General features: G+C 37.4%; 1 long non-coding RNA gene across 1 annotated transcript in view; it reads left to right on the forward strand.

Moving 5' to 3' along the window:
* Window positions 1-23,038, forward strand: part of LOC120324825 — a 67,742-nt gene that overhangs the window by 19,473 nt on the left and 25,231 nt on the right. The window contains exon 2 of the long non-coding RNA XR_005566474.1: window positions 1,149-1,226. This is a non-coding gene — a long non-coding RNA (uncharacterized LOC120324825). The remainder of the gene's footprint in view (window positions 1-1,148; window positions 1,227-23,038) is intronic.

Below are 23,038 nucleotides of genomic sequence, written 5' to 3' on the forward strand. Positions count from 1 at the left end.
GTTTTGTTAAAATGCCATCGTCCTAAACAAGCTGCTGCAAGTAGGGTGGGCAAACCTATTAACGACTGAGGGAACACATCAAAAGTCATATTTCAAGGGACAGTAAATTTCCTCACTTGCCTGTTATTCTTGCTGTGTGCTGCTAACACCTGGGAAGGCACTTAGTCCCTTTGAATATATTTTATGCTTAAGTAACAGACATTAGAGTTGTTTATCCCAGTAAAACTGAAAATATGTGAGGTAGCCAGGTTTAAGAATAAGAAAAACAACACCCAGAATGATTATTATAAAATTTCTGTTTATTGTGCAATAAAGATTGCATATAAAGGTAATCATTTTGTATAAGGAAAATGGTTTTGTTTTCTGGAAGATCATTACATTAGAGGTGTTTTATGTGAAAAAAAAACAACAGGAGAATAATCAGTAGTAGTTAGTGGGGGGAAAGTAGCTCTAATATTCAAATGCTATCTGGAATTTCAGCAGACCTCTCTTTAACAGCTCAGCATATTGAAAAATCCTGGTAGGTTCCATAGTACTAGAAATCATAACGAGAAAGGTCACCTAAATACACATATAGGTTATCCTAGCACACTAAGCTAAGTTAAGAATTTCCTTAGAGAGTACAAAACTCTTCCTGCGTTCAAGCCTTGAAAATAATTTTTTCCCCCATTTTCATCACTCTCCATTTTTACAGTCCTGTATGGAGTCACTGACAGTGTCTTTACTTAAGTGATTTAGTGTCCAGCTTTCCTGCTGCTGTTAAATATGATAGTGAAATTTCAAATAGCAATTAATTAGTCAGCGTCTAATTCAAGTGCAAGTGGAGTGTGATTTATTAAGCTATTTTTAGTGGTCAGTTCAATATCTACCCTATATACAGATACCCATGTTCAAAACTTTCCAACTGCATTTTATTCCTTTGCAAGAGATTGTGTGGAGAAGAAGAGAGGGGAACTATATAAGACATTATCTACAATTTCATATCTGTTCAGGATTTTCTTTCTAGAACCTCATAAAGATACTGCTTCCAGTCTTTTGAAAATTCCCACCTCCCAGATTCGAAGATTGTCAGGGTGTTTACTGAAACCATTCTGACATGCTGTTGTTCACAAACTTTTCATAATTAAATGTATCTTTTTTCACTACAGTGTGAAAACTTCCAACTCTGTGATTTTGCAAGAGCAGAATACTTCGGGGCAAATAAACTGGCAAAACTCAGGAAGGAGGTGAGTATGTGGTAAGCATTATATTTGAGATGCTCTTCTGTTGAAATAATTTTGCCCATTTTCAGATCTGATCAGAAGTTCCCAGTACATAATGGCCCTCTGAAAAAGCTTGCATTTATAAAGGAGTTTGTCCAGGACACTGTCAGGCTGTTTCATCATTGGGTGGTTGTCTGAGAAGGATAAGTTACTGAAGAAGGCAACAATTCACTGAGAAGCATTTTAGTGATGATCGGTTTTAACTATGTTTTGAAAGACAAATATGGTGTTTGTCAATCTGTTCAAAGTGCTTCCCAGGGAGAAGTTTAATGTGTTTGTGGGAATTGAGTTTCTGTTTTCGTAAGTAAACACTGTAAATCATGGACACAAAGCCACAGAAAATGAGAAACAAATAGGTACATTATACTTCAAGGTATGGGGTTGAAGTTTCCACATCACTTAGAAAATAATAATTTTATTTAATGGGCATATTACTGAAGATACATAAAGATTGTTTTATTGTAGAGTTGCTTCTTCTGTCATTGGTATGTATGAACACTGAAAGTGTCTTTCAAATGTTAATCTTTCTGCTTTCCTTCAGACAAATTCTACTGGCCATTTCAAGGTGTAGTAAGGGTAAACTATTGAATCTTAAATTTCCTAGACAGTCTTTTAAAATTATATATTCTCTGTAGTTTATATCTTCAGCTACCTCCTCAAAAAAGACTCCTCAGTAGCATTGGGTCTCAACCTACATAGGACAACTTGCACAATATTGTGTAGCTGCTTTGGAAGAAATTATTTCACTTGACAATAGGTCCAGCAACAGGATCTGGGGAGGCTGTATGCATTGCGACTGGTGTGCTAGTCTTCCAGAGAAGGATTTCTGTGTCTTTCTCTGTAATTTCCTAGTTTTTAAATACTGCCTATTCCCTCCTGGGTTTCCTCAGAAATCATTCTGGCTTCTTTGGCTTTTTCCTGCATCTCTGCTAAGAAATGTGAGCAAACCAGAGAGAGGAAGATTTGTTCCTCTGTGTTTTCAGTAGAGGGGAAGCTGTAGATTATTATTTATCTCCCTATCCAGAGAGACCAAAAAAAGGGGGCCCAAACTCTTTCATACTTCTGTGTTTAGCCAGCTCGGTGATACAGGCTCTTTGGGAAGGAAAGAGGGTTAGGTGTAGGAGGTAGGAGAAGGGCAAACGTGCTGTTGAGTAGGTTGGGCTGTTTCACAGCTAGAGCCACAGCTTTTTTCAACAGGAGAGAGCTCAAAATGCATTAGTGAGCCATTTGGTTCAGAGAAAATAAAAAATGTGAGGAAATAAAAGAGAAAAAGCACCCCCCTTCTTTCACATTTGAACACTGGATTTTCATTATAATCCATTAACCTACACATAGCCTTTCATTAGAGCCCTTGGGAGACTGGAATATTTTTAGCAATGTACTGTTATGATAAATACAAGTTAAAAACCCACATAACTGCTCCCTTCCAAGAAACTGAAGGGGTCATAGAGAAATTTAAATCTTTTTTTCTGAGCCCACCAAGAATTGTGTGAAATTGCATGAACATCAGATATGTTTCACTCCATATTTGCATGATTTTTGTGAAGAATAACTCCACTCCCCCATAACTTACAATTATTTGTCTCCTTGGTATTCAGTACATAAGGCACACATAAAGTCTTTTAAATACGTGCAATTAAGAAAAAAATACTTACAGGTTGGGAGAAATAATGCAGTTTTAGTTTAGAAGGCAAAAAATAGGCAGAACTAAAAACTGTTTGAACTAGTAAATTTTTCTGGTTATCACAGAATTATTTCCCTTAGTTGCATTGAAGGCACCTGTAGTATAAAGCGAGAGCTTGCTGGTCTTTCTTGTTTATGTGGTAGCACATTATTTTCCACGTTCAGACTGAGTCACTGCTATGATGCTTTATATAATTTACCTTAGTGTCTTTTAAAGGACCTTCAAGGTGCCCGTTTAATTACCTTAGCTACTATCTTCTTAACTACTGTCTGGGATGACACCAAAGGTGACTGTGATTAACTGTGGGACAAACAGTACAATCCATATTAGTTAAAAAACTAAGTAGTTTTTTGAACAGGTTTTGAAATACAAAGTTCTAGAGTCTCAGATCAAAACCTCTTTAAAAAGTAGGTAGTAATTTTCCCTGCATTTTTGCCAGACTTCTCAAAATGTCATCATTATCCCATAGACCTTTTAAGAAATTATATTCCAATTTCTGTGCATTACTCTAAGCAAAGACATTTTTTTAAATAAAATTCTCCCTTCCAGAAACCTGTTTGAAGGCCATACAATTGACTTGGAGAAGGTGCTGCAAATTTGTGGAGAAATTAAATCTGGAAACACTTTCAATTTTATATGTAATAGGTGAGATTTTACCTCTGCTGAAATAGTTGTGATCTCTTTTGCAGAAACTGGATTTTCTAAACGTAATACTGAGAGCTTGAATTGTTTAACATATGTAAACCAGGGATGTTAAGTGTTTTTTTCCCTGTAAATTATGTTTACAGCAGGAGAGCTGTAAAATATTAATAACAGATATCTGAATGACATTAGAACACTGGTACCATAATTATGTTTTTAAAGTATGGTATTCAAAGCTTTCCTTTTGCTTGAAAGCCACCTCTTATTAACTAAATTAACAAATTGTACTCTGTAGTCATTGGGTAAAACTCTTTCAGCCCTGAAAAGTTTTGGTCACATTCAGAGAAATCCGTAGTGAAAATATGCTGGTAGGAAGCCTCGGGCAGAAATATGTCATATGTTTTCCATTCAGTTATTTGTTGTAGGTGAGAGATGATATACAAATGAATTACCAGAACCTATATCTTGTTGCAGCAATATTTTATTCTTCTTTATAATATTTATTTTTATAGCTATAAAACTTCCAACAGTTCTTTGTGAGTTCAGAATTTTGATTATCAGCTGGTCGATAAGAAAATTTCATTGATTTTCCACAAGGTGGCATGTAAAAAACAGTCTGACTGTAGCTTAATTAATATAATGCAGTTAATATACACTTTTTAAATGTCAAAAGCATATGCATACCCAATGAGGAGGGAATACATTCACAGTGCAGAGTGTACTGTAAATGGCTATTTAAATACAGCATAGAAAGTATTACTGATCTATCAGTAGCTGAATTCTAGAGTTGATTACTATTGTATAATTTACAGAATAACTTATCAAAATAAAATCTAACCTAGGCACATAACAGGTATTTGTATCATGAAATTAGATTAAAATCTGACCGACAGAATGAGATTCTGTGGAATTGTCCAGTTAACTTAGGAGAGATTATTTATTCATGATTCAATATTATTTATTAATGCTTACATTTTATGAAAGACAAACATTAATATCAATATGTTCCTGTAATGTAGATGAATAATTTTTAAAGGGAGCATTTAGGTATTATTAAAAACAGTGATTTAATTTGTGAGTTAATGTGCAGTTTCTGTGCTAGAGAACTTCCTACTCAAACCAAGAAATAGTTCCCACCTAAGTTGCCATCTAAGCAGAATCTAGTCATGATTTTGCGTATCTAACGGTGTAAAGCCAATGAGTTGCTTCTGCCAGTGCTGGAGATCTCCACATTCCCTAAATTTCCTAGTATTGCAGTAAAAGAAATAAAATGTTTTGATCTACCACCGAAAAGTTGCTACTATAGTAGTTTTCCCATCTGATTTAGAAGCTGAGTGGACAATAAATCTGAGAAACACTGTACTTATAATGAATTTTGAGGAAAAGAGACTTTTGGCATCCAAAAAACAGACATTGATCTATGCAGTGAATAGTAAACTGTAGGCCCAGATGAATCCTACAATGAAAGAAAATTGCGTTTTAACCAGACTGCAAACCAAACACCTTACAAAAGACATCTAATTTTGCAATCACTCTGCAGCAGATCTCTGTCTCTTTCTACAAATGTGAAATAGAATCTAGCAGTACATAGCAGTGTTGTCAAGTCCATATCAAAGACATCTTATTGCCATCTGCTATGAAAAGTTCCCCAAAAAATATGTTGCCTTTTTAATTTTATTACTCAGAAAGATTATTTTCCCATGGGTGGTGGAAGAGCAACGTGATTTTAAGTGGACAGGGGACATCTATATCATATCTATGCCAAATGTGGCTTAGAGAAATATTTACAAGGGATGAGAAGGAAGGAAAAAACCACGAACCAACATGTGTTTGACAACCAAATTCTAAATTCAGAGACATTATCATAAGTAACAGAGTAAATTAGCAATGTGTCTGAAACACCTAATGTTCTTAACCCAGGAAAATTTCAATAATGAATTCATGAACTTGATCCTTGATCTGAGATTGATCATCTCTGGAACTGATCATCACTGATCACTAAAATTCTCAGAAGGCCACAGAGGTGTCTCTGTACTTCAGGCCCTGAAGGCAAGGACTTTCCAAGTTTGCTGTTGGCATTTTCACAACATTTCTATACAGAAAAAAAATAACACTGGAAGTTCCCTCGTGCTATCATTTTAGGAAAAATACTTTTCAGGCAATGTACAGGAGAAGACAGAAGATGATAAGCAAATAACTAAGAACTGTAATGAGCTCAGGCATCATGCACAGAGTTCTACATCCACATAGAGCGACGGTTGATAGTCTTGTGCATAGTGCACCTGCTGATCTGCTGGCATTAGTGATCTAAAGACACTTGACTCCTTACCCAAGCACATCATATTGACAGCTGAAGGACAGTTAGAAGTATTGGTGGCAGAAGAATTTATAATTTTATGCCTGCGATGACTGATGCTTGCCATTTTCCACTAAAATTGCTCCCTTAAGCTGTGATACAGAATTTGAACATTGGTTAATTTTTTTCTTCTCAAAGAACTTCTGCCCCAACCACTGCCAGGTGCCTACTTGCACTTCTGGAGGTTAAGGGTTACTGGATTTGTTTCTGTTGACAGAAAACTCCATTTGATTTCTGTTTTGAGGAACCAGCTCATTCACAAGCTTTCTCAAGATGCTTGCAACTTAAAAAAAGCGAAGGGGTATCAGGGGGTTGTGGTTTTAACCTCTTCTTTCCTCACTTTCCCTGTGCGCAACAACCTGAAGCTGGAACAGCAGAGTTGTGAAATACCGCAGAGCATGAACTGGCTGTTTTTAAAGCTCTTTCTCCAGAGGTTGCATGTGCCTCCTTAGAATGTTTTTACTGCAATGTCTTTGACCTTCCTTGAATCACAGGAAGAGTTACTTTCCTGTTACTATTGCTAAAACACTTGCAAACAACTGCAGCCCCAAAAGGATTGGCTAGTGTGCAAAGCAGCTGGCTAGCTTTCTGAGAAATTGCAATTATAAGTAATTAAGTAAATAAGACAACCATATGACGTTCTTACACCTCCTGAGTTGCTCCATGATAGGTTTTGTAACTTTATCAACACTGCTTTTCAATCTATGAAGGATTTCCATTCACTTAATGTTTATTACAAAGTAATTTCACCTAGAATTATACTACCAAATAGAGAAGTCTAGCTACTGTAATTCCTTGAAAATCTTATAACATTCTTATGGTAGTATCAAAATATTTTAAATAATATTATCCATTTTTATGCTGAAAAAGAAACCCAGGATTGCAGTTTAACTGACTATTTGTAATTAAATAGAAGTAAAATGTGCTGAATAAAATTTAGGTGACAAATATTTAGGTGACTAAAATGTTTTTGAATTTTCTGTCTCTGTGGAAAAAGGAAAATTTTTTATTCTTAATAAGAGTTGTCATTCAGAGAATATATAGTAAGAATGTAAAAAGCTGACTACTTTGTACTTTATTATTGCTGCAAATGTGGCCCCAAAGCAAAACAAATGTTGTTGACAAACTCCCCTGAGCTTATTCATTAAACAAGCTGACTTGTTTTTTCTGCTTTGAAGAGACAGATATCAACAGACAAACATCAGGCCCTCAAACATAGTGCATATAGACAATATTGGTGATGTCAAAGTGTTATGTTACTGCTAACCCATCAAAACATAAGTAGAACAGTGAGATTTCAGTAAAATCAATTTTGTTTCTGCCTTTTCAGTAGCGATAGTCCTATTTGTACCTTTATAATTTATTTTAAAGGTCATGAAGCCCATACCTCTACGGAAATGCCTCCCAAATCAGATTTACCTTTCTTGATGTGAAAAAGGCAAAGTTAGAATGTTTATTCTTAATAAGACAGTTTTCTGTTGACATACAGACTGGTTTTAAAGAAGCTGTAAATTTCTGTCTTCACACTGCTAGTGGCTTTCCTCTGTGGTCTATCTCAAAATGTCTTCACCTTTCTTAACATTTCATCGACCTTCAGCAAGTAGCTGGAATAAGAATTCTGTGAATCTTCCTTTTACTGCATTTGCTACATCTGTATTTGATCTTTATTTGCCTCTCTAATGCCAAGATACCAGAATGGAGGCCACTTTGTGAGGTCCATCTTCTCTCATTCTCACAGTGTCACCCTGGAAACAATTGCTTAGGTCTAAGTAAGTCTAAAACTAAAATAAGATTTTAGTAAAATTGTATTAGGTTAAACCACATTTTTGAATTTAAGAATTCATGTTCCTGATCACTTAGACAAGGAAATTAAATTAAAGTAATATAATGCCTCCCTTGGTATCAGGAATCTAAAGCTGGTTGTTCTCTATTGATTAAATAGTTTCTAGGAGTTCCAGGTTATGCATTTACTGAATACATTTATTGAGTTTTTAATAAAGTTCAGTGTGTTCCTAATGGCAGAGGCAGTACGGCCAGTCTTCACGAGCGAAGATTTGGGAAAGGTCATTAACCAACCCTTCGAGCCTGCGCAGTGGATTTTTTTAGGTGAGACAGAGTGTGCGCTGAACTGAGCCCACCCTTTAATCCTGAGGTTCAACTGCTGGGGCTGAGCAAGCTTGGACAGTGGCAGTGAGGTCCTCTGGACATAGGTTTGCTTAGAGTGACCTTCTCTTAGATGGATGGCCTTACAGGGCTGACGAGCTCCATCTGCCCGGGGGAGTTTTTCCCTGGTCGGAATCAAACCCGGGTTGCAGTGGTGGGAGTGCTGCAACCTAACCACTAGGCCACCAGGGCTCCCCAATGGCAGAGGCAGTAAAACTCATATATTGAGCCAAACCTTATTTTCGTGGACTGTCTATAGAGATTACTAGAAGTACAGCTATCTTTTTTTTCCAGCCAGTACTACAAAATCAACAACATAGAAATTCTCCACATCAGTGACTGCACATTTCTGCTTAGTGTTAGTAGACTCAGTTTTATTTTTCCTGGCTTTGTACACATTTGCATGATGGTCAGTGGAAGTAACCTGTCACATCAACCTTTAGATTTTAACTAGAAGAAAATGTGTATATTAGAAAAAGAAGATTCTCAGAATAAAGGGTTCTCACTGCAGGTTTTTTTTTCAAATTCTCTCTTTATCGTATTTGTGTCTGAGTCCATATAAACCCTCAAATGCTGAGCTCTCTCCTCCTTTGGCTTCAGTGATTCTTTTCACTCAGACTTGGGACAGCATTTATCTCAGCCAGTCAAGTCTACAGACAACGTCTGAGCTACTATCTCAGATTCCAAGCATTGTCAAAGGAGAATAATAACAACTTTCTAAGCCAAATCTGACCTGTTTCAGAAGGTCATATTAGTAAGAAATAAAGTATGCCATTAAAAAGCTTATGTCTCTCCCTTGTCTATAAGAGGGAGTATTATTATTGTTATCTGTTAGTATATTAGTATTATATTATCTATAAGAGGGGTATCATTATTAATGATGCTTCAGATGATGGAAGTCTACTGGATAGTCTCATTCTTTGTGTAAATAGCCTACAGCTATACCTTTACTGTTTAAAGAAAGAGAATTGGACAAAGTTTTTGAGAATTGTAGACCACTGACTTACCTGACAGTTATACTTGATGAGTTCATCATTTATATATGGGCCAAGATCAAATCCCTCAACACTGCACTGCAAAGGCTGATAGCAGATGCTCCATCCGAGGTGCTGCAGCTTGCTGGCCTAGACTGTCTCTTTGGGAGAGCTCTCATGTATATCAGTGCTCTAAGGCTGAACAGCTTCAGTGGGTTTTGTCTTGCCTAAATGTGGATGCTATGTCTGAACCAGGTATCCTTATTATCACAGGAGAAAAAACAGGCATTGTCAGGACAGGATTCATCAGATCTAGTTATGTTTCTACCTTAGGACGAGACAAATTCCTCAGAGATGTCTGTGTCTCTCCACATATAAAAGATATCTCAATAAGTAGTTCAGCTGTGAAGACCTACATTCCAGGTGTCTGTAGGCAGGTGAGATGAATTCTTCTTATGCAATCCATGGAATATAGGGAGACAGATCTATAGATTCTTTTACTACATTTTTGCTTTGCCTTATATATACCCTATGAGTCTTGACTCCCTGACATTACTTTCTCCAAGAATTCCTAAATTCATACAGGCCATAAAAATGTACTTACTCCATTAACGAGCTGCTGTCTCTGACAATGTAATCTTTTGAAATGACTCTACAATCCCCTTACTGGACAGACCAAGTCAGATTCTTACCAGCCTTGGTTGCTGGTAAGAAAGGAACACAAAAGGTGACTTCTCATGAAAATGTTAAGCAAGGACAAAAAAAATCATCTGAACTGTTACAGGTGTTTTACTTTAGTGCATAATCTTTTAATCAATGTACATCATGAACAATCAGTTATAAGTTCCATATTGTTTAAGGAATGAAACTTACTACTAATTTTAGAAGAATTTCGAATTGGCAATATATTTGGATTTAATAGTACCCATATCTCAGTGGAGTACATGTGGGGACACATCTCTCATGAGTAAGTTGAATCTTTTTTAAGGTAGAAGCAGCCAACTGATAATACACATTTGCACTGAGTCTCTAAGTACTGCATCAAAGAATGTCTAGGCCAGATACTCTTGATCATTTCTAAGCTCACATGTTGTTCCTCACCAATCCCGTTCTTTAGCTGAAAGCTTTGAAAATAAATCAATCATAAGAGCATAGGTATGGTTTATTTCTCAGGGATGGTTACTCTATATACGCAAGTAAGATATTTATTTTTGAGCTTACCAGTAACATCAGTTATGGCAAATATTCATTAGAGCTGAATATACCAATGTTGTAATATTTTTCTTCGATTTAATGTGTTAAAACTAAGGCATTAATATCTGTGCAATCCATTTTGAATGATGATGACTCTTTCTATAAAGACAAATAGCCTTGAAAAACATGTTTTAGAAATTCCATCATGACAAGAAAGATCTGTATTGATACTGGGGTAATTACATTTCTTAATGCTTTTCCATTCCAGTATCAATTAGGAATATTGTGGCTTTCTTTCACTATCTCATAACACTTACCCAGTAGATGGTTTGTCTTTTTAATGCTTTCTGCTGTGGAGTTGTGCATTTGTGATTACAAACCTGAGTGATTAAGTTGTGAGAATTATCTGGACTCCCTTGACTACTTGAAAACAAACATAGTAATATGCTGAACTGTAGAGACTGTGATCCATTGTAGCTTCCATCTTACCATTTGTAATTTTCAAGGGTTAAACTTGTAGTATGTGAACTTTGCAAAATTCATTTTTTCTAAACAAAAATATGACTGCATTTGCAGAATTAGCTTCTCTTGTTAACAGAGAAAACTGAATTGCCTACCATACAAATTGTCATAGAAAGGAAGTCTTTCATAGTGTAGGAAACACAAACACGTATGCAAGCACTTCTATGGGTCATAAACCCTGAATCCTTATGGTGAAGTTCTGTGGTAAACTTTATCCTTAGATTATACAGAATTGGAATAATGTCTGATTACCACCAAAAGTCATCAGATCTGCATTCATGATGGAGAACCCCAAAGCAGGCCCAGATACACTGTTATGTTGCATAGAATATGTATGTATACCTTTTGTTAAGCCCATGAACCGGCAATAGTAGTATTTTGATTTTCAAAGGTATTATTTATGCTTTTGCAAGGACAGATGTTGCCTCTGTGACCCATATACTACCAGATAGCTCTGTTCTTGGTTGATTTATAGTAGTAGCCTCTAGGAGTAGTTCAAAATAAGAGCCTGGACGAGCTACCATCAGCATCAAGAGTAGAGCGATGGGTGTACGACCTTGCTATAGCAGTAACACCTCTGATTTTCAAAACCAAAGAGACACCCATGCACTTTAGTATCAATGTTGGTTTCTAGATGAATTGTGAATTTTGACAAGGCTGTTACAGCATTGCAGGAGATAAAGGTATCTAGAGCAGGTGCCCCTACCCAGCAGGTCAAATGTCACTGAGGCAGCTGTAAACACTTGGGGTGGGATCACTAAGTTAAGCAACAACCAGGGATTTAAGGAGGTATGAAGTGTGGCAAAGGGACACCATTCCTGATTTTTAACAGCAATCCTTCCAAACTCTGAAAAAGACGTAAGGAGGACAAACTATAAGAATATATTGAGAATTAAGACATTAATAGAAAACGTATGGAGGCCTCTTGCAACAGATCAAAAGGTCAGACAGATGGAGAAATGCTGATGTGAGGCAGGAAATCCTCATTTTCCATAATGTGAAGAAATAAGCTTAGCAAAAAAGGCTATTAGAACACCATACTTTAAATTAGCAGAGATTCATCAGAGCAGGAGCATGGTTTCACATGTGTGTTGTCTTTTTGTAGCCAAATATTATTTCTTGATTAGTTTTCACCCATATATTTAAGTAGGTCACTAGTCATTATCTATTTATGTTATGCCAGTTCAGAATAAATCACTACTACATTTCCCTGATAGAACTGTAAGCTTCAAATACTCCAGAGTTAGATACATGAAAGTACTTATTTATTTAGGGAAGTAAATGTCTAATTGAAATGTCAAATGTAAAATAGATCACAATTCTGACTGATCTAATTTCTTTAAATACCCTTCTGTTCTTAAAGGTGTAAATCCTATCTTTTTTACTGTCTGTATGTGTACACTTAAGCTTTTCTGGGAGGCAAGTCTAGTGTTTGGTGGCTCGATGTTGATCAGAAGCCTAGTCTGGAGCCTTCACGTGCTTGCAAACCCAGGTTCAAATGCCCCCTCAGTCAGAGTTTAAAACTTGTAATCCCTACTGTGAGGTGAGCTTGGTAGCTGAGTCTACCTACGTTTGACATGTAAAGCAAGCGCCAATGAGGTAACCAAAGGCTACTTTATATCAGATGCCCATGTTCTGGGACCCTTAGGGCTTCTTTGGCTGTGAATTTTCTCAGCTCTTCTGCTTACATATGTAAAGGCGATACCTGTTTCTCAGCCTCCTCTCACTCACCTACCACCTCACAAGCTGTCAAATGCTAAAATACGAATACAAATTTGACATAATTAAGTTAAACTTAGAGCAATTGTTTTTCTCTTATTTTTGTCTTGGAATTTGCTTCTTGTGCATGAAGCCTGATGACAGTTCTTGCTTATCTGAAAGCTAATCTGTTTATCTCCTGATATAACTCAGTGTAATAAAAGACAATATTTTTTCCTACAACACATACACTGCTTAAGAGCAATTGCAGAGAGTTTTATTTAAAGTGTTAGCAGGTACCTGAATGTTAGTGATCACACGGTTATCTGCAGCTGTGAAACAGATGATGAAAGTTAGTATTTACCTGACTATTCTCACAGACTATTTAGGAGGTTTGCTAGCTGCCCATAATTTTACTGCTTTTGGTGGGATTGTCTGCATGCTCTCTCTAGACTGAGAGAGCTGTCTGCTTGCATAGCAGATAGCTGAAGGGCACAGATAGGCAACAAAAATGAACAGCACCTTAAGAGCTTTCTTTAAATATATACATTTGTAATATTTAAAATTAAGTGAGTTGAATAGCACCCAGATAAAGTGCGATTATGTCACTTTTTGACTTTCTTTCATGAAAACCTAAAAAGGGACAAAGTGTCCCTGCAGGACACTAGGCTAGTTTGTGTGAGGTATTCTCTACAGTTATGGCAATCAACAAGAGCATTAAGAAGTTCAAGTACTTATAACAAAACCACAAGAGGCATGTAGTAAGCTTCATTTCTCATCCCTTTAAAAGTTTAGTCATTCAGTTATACAAAAATTCCTGAAGTCATATCTGACGTTGATGCCTTAAGGTCCATCTAGTTTTTTGATTTTTCTAATTTTTATAAGCTTTATAAGTAGTTATATAGCAGCAGTAGGTTTAGAAGCAGCAGCCCTTATTCCCTTACCCTTAGCACAGAAACAACATAGATTTTCAGCGTTATTACCCCGTTCCATGCTCCCCATATCAATTCTACCCCCTGAATTCTAGTAGAAATGTTTAGTCTCTGTTTAAGATAGGCCTGTTCTGTTTGGAGAATGCTTGTACCTTGGCCTAAACTGCAAAAGTACAGTCAAGAACTGGGTGAATATATGCCCCCTGTACCCCAAAGGAGATGAAGATTGATGAAAAAAGGGTCTCGAAAAGCCCTCAGCCCCAATTCCCCAGGGGCGGAATGGGGGTGGATCAGGGCAAAAGCCACAGGGTGGGAAAACCTCATATTGGACAAGCAGTATTATAAATTGTAACATCTGAGACATGGGGGTGCGTGCGTCTTGTAACCTTATGCCTAGGCACAAATTAAAACCCTTTCCTTATCTCACCTTCGAAACTAAATTGTCTCGGAGTTTTTTTCTCCCTGAATTTTCTTTTAGGCATCACCTGAACAGATTTATTTTGTGTCAGAAATGTTGGACACTCTGCTGCTGGTTTTGCTGTTCATAATATTGCATCTATAGAGCAATATTTTGTGTTCTTCAGCTTTTAAAAGCAGGCAATTGCAAGATGCATTACCTTAGAGTAAGTAGCAGATCTGGATTTCTTCGTATTTAAACATTATGAGCTCTTTTTATACCCATGTGAAAAAATGTAATTTCATGGATGTTTCGAGAATGCCCATCAGTTTATGTCAGAAGGCTGAGGAAGCTTCTGATCTTTCCTGAAAATTAATGAACTATTGAACAGAAAAAGAAGCGAGAAAAAAAAGTCACCCTCATTTTTCCTCTGCAAATAGAATTATTTCCCAGGAAGAAAAATAAGTTTATGTGGTGAATTGATACAGCAGATTTATATCCTTACCAGAAAATTCAAAGCTGATAAACATGGTGTAAAACACAACAAATGGAGACCAGGTGAACTCAGAGGAAGGGGAGCTGGGACCAGCTTTGCCACATCAAATGTTATAATGCTGTTACACATTTCCTTAGCAATACCATAGTCAACTTTTTCAATTTTTTTTCTCAGATTAACACTAAACAAGATCTCTGCCTTACCTTGAAGCAAAAACATGTCAAGGGTGTAACTTCTTGCTCTTTTTCTGAATACATTATAGAGGATTCCTTTTCTTCCATAAGATTTTGGGTGAAGATAAATGTATATATATAGTGTGTTTCATGTTTTCGAAACCAAAACTGACTTTTTAGAAAACTTCAGAAAAACCCAGGTCAGGCCTTGGTTCATTTTCTAATGAAATATTGTAAGTTAGCTCATGAAATTACTGAGCTAGAACTAGTCTGACTATTTTCTTCACCAAAGGCATACAAAGCAGGGCAGGACTGTTTTCAGACCTAACAGCCTTCCTCTCCTCCATTACAGTGAATCGGGTCAGCTGGAGAAGTATTTATTTGGGACTTAATTGGGCTAGTCATGGACTTTCAGTTTTAAATGTGAAGCAGCCTATTGAGCTGGAACCATTTTGCTCCTCACTGAAGTAATCAGTTTAGCACTTATATAGTCATTGAGCATTCAACTCTAATTTTTAGTTAGGCTTTGCCCAATAGTGTTCTTCCTCTGTCTTTCACATTGGAGAAAAGCTGACATGGATTTTGGAAATCTTTAAGCCTACTTGCTCCCAGGCCTTCTCCTGGGAGAGGACACTAGGAAAGGCACTCAGTCTGCCTAGTCTTTAAGTGCCTTCCTCACTGTCCTAATTAGAATAGCTGGGACCAGTTCATCACTGTGTGGCTGTAACCCAAACTGTGTATTCTATACCCCCTATGTAATTTCCCGGGAACTGTTAACAATAGACCATTTGCAGCAGCTGCCCAGAGCACACCTGGCCCCCGCAGGCTATACGCTGGGTGTTAAGAGGCCAGTGAGATAGGAGGATGCTCCTGTCCTCACACCCACGACTCACAATCACCCATTGTGGAACTCCCCGCCCTGGTGGAGGTACTGGGCATTCCTGCCTGAACCTGAATGTATATAATCTTGGGGTCTTGGGACTTTTGGTACCACTCGTGGGATCCAGAGCAGGATCAGAACCTCAACTGGACTGCAACCACCACTTCCAACCGGACTGTGACCACCACTCTCGACTGGACTGCAGACATCACTCACACCAACAGGTTTTTCCTCTCCTTTTACTTTTGGACTCAGGGGACCACGTGGGGCTCAGCACGGGGGCCAACGAACCCTGGTCATGCCCCAGGGTGCTGAGTTATACACCTGGGTTTTGTAGGTTAAAACCAATTGTTTGTCTATATAATTGTATTTATTGTATTATTTTTATTAAATTGTAGTTCTGATTTATAATCTCTTTCAAGTTGAGTTCATTTCTCCTGCCAGTTTACCTTTAAACCAGCACACTCACCCTGCCCTCTGAAGGGGGTAAATAATGTGTCTTTTACTTTTACCTGCTGTTTACAGGTAAGCTTGGAGGCCAGAAAGTCACTGTGATATATCCAGGGGCCTATGCTCGGCATTGCAGAGCAGACACCAGTGTTAAATGACAGAGAATAAGTCCAGAGGGATGATGCCCAGGTACAATGTTGCTTCTAGGTAATACTAGAGTTTGAGCTGTTCAACATCAATCCAAATCTTGTATTTTAACTGAAGTGCTGATATAGTTAGATTTTTTTACTCTGGTGGCATAGTCCCAGTAGTCAAAGAATATAAGGCAGATGCCACTTTTTAGATGATCATAATAGCAGACTAGAAAAAGTTAAGAAGAGCTCCATATAAAATGTTTCTGTGTCCAAACCCTACCTGTTTTCACCCAGCCTTTCTCATTATCATCTCAATATTAAAACATATTCGTCACTCTGCAACTTTTAAGTAATATATATGTTTGATGCCTTGTCAGTTAAATCAGTGGAACATTGAAAAGAACATTGAAATTATTTTTTTTCTTTTGCAAAACCCAAAACTCTTTAAAAAATCTTGGGGTAAATAAAATGATTGACAGTTATAAGATACTTTTTGAGTTGAACACATGAGAATCTCTGAAGCTCAAGCGAAAGAAAAGCAGAAGACAAGAAGATCAAACAATGGTTGTGTTCAAGAAGAAGTGATAACTTTGGGATAGGTAGCTCAGCCTTAATTTTGCAAGAGATTTTTTCCCCTTTAAGTTGTACACAGAACAGTTTCTAGAACTCCTCTTTTTTTCTGTGCAGCATTAGTTATCTCTATATATGTACAGTAAGAATACTGAGCCCTACAAGAGAGGCTCAGGTCAAAAAAAGGACAGGCTTAAGCATTTACCTCCTGTCAAACCCACTTATATTTATGACAAATATGAGAATTTTCCATATGTAGTACAGCCCTGGGATACTAAGTGCTTAATGCATTGCCTTCATACACTAGTCTTGGGTGTATTGGCTTTATTTAATTGCAGCCTAAGGCTTGGGAAGAAAAAAAAGCCTTTTAAAATACATTAAAAATGACACACGTACCATCTGTGAGATATCAGGCATGTTAGGGGCATCTGGATCTACTATAAGAAAGGAAATAAATCTGCTTTGATAATTTTCAGCATTGTTCAACACTGGATCCTTCAGGGGAACAACACTCAACTGCTAATAGCAATTGTACTAAGTAGGTCAGATAAGCAGACTCTAGGTCTCACAGCAGCATCAGTTTCTACTCTGAAGTACTTAAAAGATTTTAAAAGGCACATGGTAGAAGAAACAAGAAGATGAAAAAGTTATAACAAGAAATCCAGAGGCAGTGTGATTAGGCCATGCCACTTGAAAGGATTGATTTAATTGGCTGGTTAAATGGTCAAACCAAAAACTGTGGAAGATGAGATGGAATTATCATTAATTCAGGGAAGGTACTTGTTCAGCTGGACTTCCTTTCTTTATTGAGGGCATAACCTTTGAGGATTTGTAGTCTGCTCTGGTCTGTGGGATGGTGGAATCGTAGGCCAGCAGTAACACTGGATCCTCACTAACAATCATTTCTCATTTTGGAAACCTATGACAGCCTTCTAACAAAGTGTTAGCACTTAGATTAGAATACAGCAATAATGGGGAAGAAAATTTAACAATAAACAATCTTCCAGTCTTTGGACATGTTGCCTTGGAAAAAAATTACTGAGCAAATAGTGCTAATCCACATCATTATTGGGAGGACCGAATTAGACCCCAGAGTCACTCTGAGTTCATGTGGAGACTGCCTGGAAGGCCAGGAATTTGCGGACTTCAAGAGAAGTATTTATTTTCATATGTAATTCTTCATGGAACCATTTCTGATGGACCTTTCTCTTTTAGAAGGTATTGGATAATCTCTAGCTAGAGATGGATGTCTTGTGGGAGATTCCTTAAAACTTATATACTGTGGGGACCTTTATCTCCTTGATTCTGCAACCCATCACACTTCAGACACAGTCCTTGTAGTTCAGAGAGAAGTATGACCTAAAAATATGCAACAATTATAAAGACATGGGCTGTTATTTTACAGCATTATTTTTATAAAGTTTCTCCACTGTTTTGAGATCTTTTCAAGACGGATTAGATTAAACCACCACTGAGGTGACTTAAACCATAACTAAACTTTAACACTTACCCATCATACTCCACTAGAGGAAAAAAGTGCACCCCAGTAGTAACCAGTCCAGCTGTGTAGATGATGCATAAAACTGTAGCTCTTTAGTGTATGACACTTTTTGTAGAGTCACATTTCAAAGGAGATAAATGAATTCCACCTAGTTTACTTCAAATCACAGAATGCCATTAGCTATCATTATCAGACATTGTTTCAACCCTTACTTAAATAAAAATCCAGGTTGGCAGCCATTCAGTTTTCTCGCATGCTGGCAATGATTCTGAAAGTATCTGGTCTGGATTCTTTTAGACTGTGCTCTACAGACCTGGACTGTTTCAGCATGGGAACAGAATTGGTCATTCAGAAGTGATACTGTGCAGCTTACAGTTTCAACACAGCTAAACTAAGTTCTAAAAAAGCAGACAAACACTTCTTAGTTCATGGACCTCAAGGGTTTTGTTTTCTTTTATAAAATATGCATATTGTTTTCCAGTAGTGTGTTGTGTAAAGGAGATACTTTATGTTCACAAAATGTATTTTGAGAGGTAGTCATCTCTTTTTCCATTAACGTCATAGGGAACCATTCCTCTCTCCCTGTGCAAGATTTGAAAATAAATAGAGAGATAGCAATAAATAGAGATAAATAGACATAAAAAGAGAGAATGTCTGGGATGTCTGGTCTCAAACTCTACACAACTTTCTAAACATAAAGGAAAAAAAATATGGAACCCTAAATTAAATATCAAACCTTAGGGAATTATTTGGTGAATATGTTCACCTTTTAACTAAAAATCTAAGGTGTCGTATTAATAACTTTTTTTAAGTAGTATTTCCTCAAACAATTTTCCCTGAAGGTATTAAGGCAGAAAAGAAGCAAGTGGAGAAAAGGTTAATGCAAAGTATACGAACAGCTTCTGCAACTTTTAGTGTTCTGAAAGAGATACCTCTGCTAGGGTTTAAATCATTTAGATTTCAGTAATATTGAGTTTTCAATAGGTGAATGCCAGTTGCAGTTCATAGGTTAAACAAAAGTCTCAAGAGGCCTGATGTCCAGCAGTGCCCACCTGCATTCCAGATCAAGTTTAGAAGCTGAACATAATCCCTGGTCTGCAGCAACAGTTCTCTGGCACTGGGGAAGGAAACATTCCATTCCAAAATATGGTGATGATGATGATGATGATGATGACGACAACAGTGATGACGACGACAATAATGACTAGGGTAACACTTGTAGGGTGACATGAAGAAAACATTTTGGTGGAGTCTTGACCTGTGAGTGAGGGAACTATCTACACTTACTTTTTCTCAACAAAAATGTCTGGAAATCACAGCTTCATGCAATATTTATGAGCAAACAGAACTGTGCCAACCTATCAGCAGATATTCCTACAAACACAAGCTGCAAGACTCAACACTTTGACTATCTGCTAGGTGACAAGGGTGTAATAACATAAAGAAAAATAAGGAAGAATTCTGATGTATTATCAACCCACCTAATTCCTAATTTAAATGATTGGAGTAGGAGTAGATTCACACTTGGCTCCAATATTAGTCAAAAGTGTGATAGTCAAAGTGTATTCTGGAGATACCTCCAGAACAAGACTTATATCAGCAGTTAGAAATGTCTGTATAGAGAATCTAGAGCAAATGGGGGGAATCCAGAGAACATTCAATTGTTTCTGGAGTACAGAAATAAATGGGAATAATCTAGACCTTAGTTTTTTTAAGTCATAAACTCCATTCACTGTCCAAGGGAAATAATAAATGGCATTCTTTTTTCATAAACAGATCAGCTTCTTTGTCTGGGATGATCATTTCAAATTGGACAGAACTTAATATTTCAGGGTTATCTTGTCTAAATTTTTCAAACACATTTGTCTATGGTTCTTCTGTGCTCTGATAATTCAAGATTTCCTGAGGAAACCACTGGTCTTGATCACTTGCCCCAGCACATTATGAGATCAATTTTAGATCTTGATCGCTTTGGTGAATGTAATCAAAAAGAAAACACAAAAGTATTTTCTAACAGGTCCAATAACTTTGCTAGGGAAAATAAGAGCACAGGGAATTCAAAATCAGTATTTTACTTAGGAGTAATTGTTCATATAACTCCATTTATCCATAAAGGAAAAGAAAACAACATAAAATTACTTCATAATTTGTCATCAATGAGCAATCTCTGTGTATATTGGATTTTGAAGAGTTATTCTGGCTAATGTATTAGCAAATGTTGGGAAAAAATCCTTTCCAAATGTAAGTTTTCAATCATAGGCAGAAAGGGACCTGGGGGTACTAATTGACAGGAAGCTCAACATGAGCCAACAGTGTGCCCAGGTGGCCAAGAAGGCCAATGGGATCTTGTCCTGTAACAAAAATAGCGTGGCCAGCAGGAGCAGGGAAGTGATCCTTCCCCTGTACTCTGCGTTGGTGAGGCCACACCTTGAGTATTGTGTTCAGTTCTGGGCCCCTCAGTTCAGGAAGGATAGTGAGGTGCTGGAGCGGGTCCAGAGAAGAGCAACAAGGCTGGTGAAGGGACTGGAGCATAAGTCCTATGGGGAGAGGCTGAGGGAGCTGGGGTTGTTTAGCCTGGAGAAGAGGAGGCTCAGAGGTGACCTCATCACCGTCTATAACTACCTGAAGGGAAGTTCTAGCCAGGTGGGGGTTGGTCTCTTCTCTCAGCCACTCAGCAATAGGACAAGGGGGCACGGGCTTAAGCTCCGCCAGGGGAAATTTAAGTTGGATATCAGGAGAAAATTCTTTACAGAGAGAGTAATCAGGCATTGGAATGGGCTGCCCAGAGAGGTGGTGGATTCACCATCCCTGGACATTTTTAAACGCAGATTGGACGTGGCACTGAGTGCCATGATCTAGTAAATGGACTGGATTTGGACCAAGGGTTGGACTCGATGATCTCGGAGGTCTTTTCCAACCCAATCGATTCTATGATTCTATGATTCTATATAATTGCATATTATTCTGATAATATAGTTTCCCCCTTTTTGTGTTTTCTTGTTCAAAAATGTTAAGGTGGTATTTCGAGTTCTATGGCTGTCTTAGTGACATCATTAAGAACAGATTTCAAAGATTTTTCTTTCTCTGTTTTTGAAGTATATTGTCCTCTGCATAAGAAACCAACTGGAGGCAAATAGTCCTGTTGGATACATTTTGTAATGACAAAATTAATTTTAAAAAAACTCATCCAAAACTGCAATGTCTGGTTTGGGGATTGTATTTCATCTAATACTGTGGCGTTGCTGGAAGTTCTGTGAAAGGATGTTGAAGTCCCTTGGCCATTTCATGTCCTCTGGATCCTGACTCTCTTGAATCCTCTCTCTCAGAATACCTTGATTGCAAAGGGGAAACTTTATGCTAGAGAGAGCTGTAGCAGCTGGGCTCACTTGGAAGGCCCCTGAAGGAAATTTTTGAGAAAGGCTTTTAGGGAGAGTGGGAGTTTGCAACAAAAGAGACAAGAGAGCTTAAAGTCTTTCTTGCTCAAGGAATTTCTTAACTAGAGCACTATGTCTTACTCTTGGCTGAAATTTATCAAAACCTCTTTCCCAACTAAGGTTTCTCAGTATAAGGTTACCAATGGGCAGACTGTCTGAATCTATATCCTCCTATGAAAGTTTTACTTTCAACTGTTATTATTGTAGGTCATCTGCTCCTAAAGTGCATCTCAGTTCATGTTTTCCAGTAATACTTGCCATCATACGGTATTTTTTGTCCTCTCAATTATTTTCATAAAACAACTTTAGTGTCATATAAACCTGTTCCTTTAAGATTTGCCAGGGGTAACTTGAACTTGTCTTGAATTAGCATCAAAGCAAAGTTTCAAAACCAAAAAATGAAGCTTAGCAATTGATTAGCAAACTGTACTTGTCATCTCCTTAAGGTGGAAAGTGCTACAGAAAGGAGTGCTTTTTTTCTCCCTAAAGCTTTGTTTTTCCAGGTCAGCTATAAATAAAGCTTTAGCATCAATATTGAAAGGTTGTTCTTGTGCTGTGTTTTAAAGTCTTAGTTGTGCTTTGAAACATATACCTGCAAAAATGGTGAAGCAGCAGAAAATATCCATTTTTGTCCCTGCCTAAATATATAGAGCTGAATGGGAACAAGCAGTTATTTCATTATAATTTTTACTTTACTGAAAGGAACGTGATCTGGTTTTTTTTTTGTTGCACCAAAATCTCTTCCCTGTTCATTGCTCTATTCTTTATTTCTACCATTTTTTCCAGTGTTATCTCCCATTTCTATCTGTGTGTCCCTTACTTCCCATTCGTATTTCCACAGTGCCGTATAAATATTTAGTTTGATGAAAACAGTTTGGCACAGAGCATCATAATGTTGGATTAATTAGGCAGTTAAATTTAGCTAGAGGAGTCCTTCTCTTACAAGTCCTTAGAAACACCACCCATTGATTACCTACAAACATGGAAATATAAATTAGAAAGTTTGACCCATCTGATGCCAGAAAAGCAGATGAAAGTTTGAAGTTGGAATTATAAAGAGAATTTTGCAGTCTGATATAACTAACGGTATTTTTATTTGCACAGAAAAAGATATTTCAAGAATGAAATGGAGTTGCATAAGAATAAAAGGACCTGCTAAGTTAGGGGAACATAAATACATTTGAATAACTTATTAGCAAAGACTTTGACCTTGCTTAAAATGAAGCTCATTTGTTTCACTTAATACTTAGTCTAGGATCTGTTTGTTTTTTAAAAAAAATTTATCCCTGAAATATAAATTCCAGAAGCCCAGTCTTGCGCTTTAACAAATCCTCATATTTGTATCCTGCAAAACTTGGGAGTTCTGCAACAAAGGTGAGGGAAGATTTGTTTCTGTGTTCTTGTTACAAACTTCAGTAACCATAACAAGAAGGGTAACTTCAGTGTCTTCTCTCCAGAGCCCCTGACGATTCCTTGCAGAGCTCTATGAATGTTGGCCCCTCCTTTTACAACCAGGTAACCTGCCTAGTGGATGAGGGGGAAGTTGTGGATTTAGTGTACCTGGACTTCACCAAAG

The sequence above is a fragment of the Pipra filicauda genome, unplaced genomic scaffold, assembly GCF_003945595.2.
Source record: "Pipra filicauda isolate LSUMZ 115617 unplaced genomic scaffold, ASM394559v2 scaffold124_size2119055_pilon, whole genome shotgun sequence".
Classification (NCBI taxonomy): Eukaryota; Metazoa; Chordata; class Aves; order Passeriformes; family Pipridae; genus Pipra; species Pipra filicauda.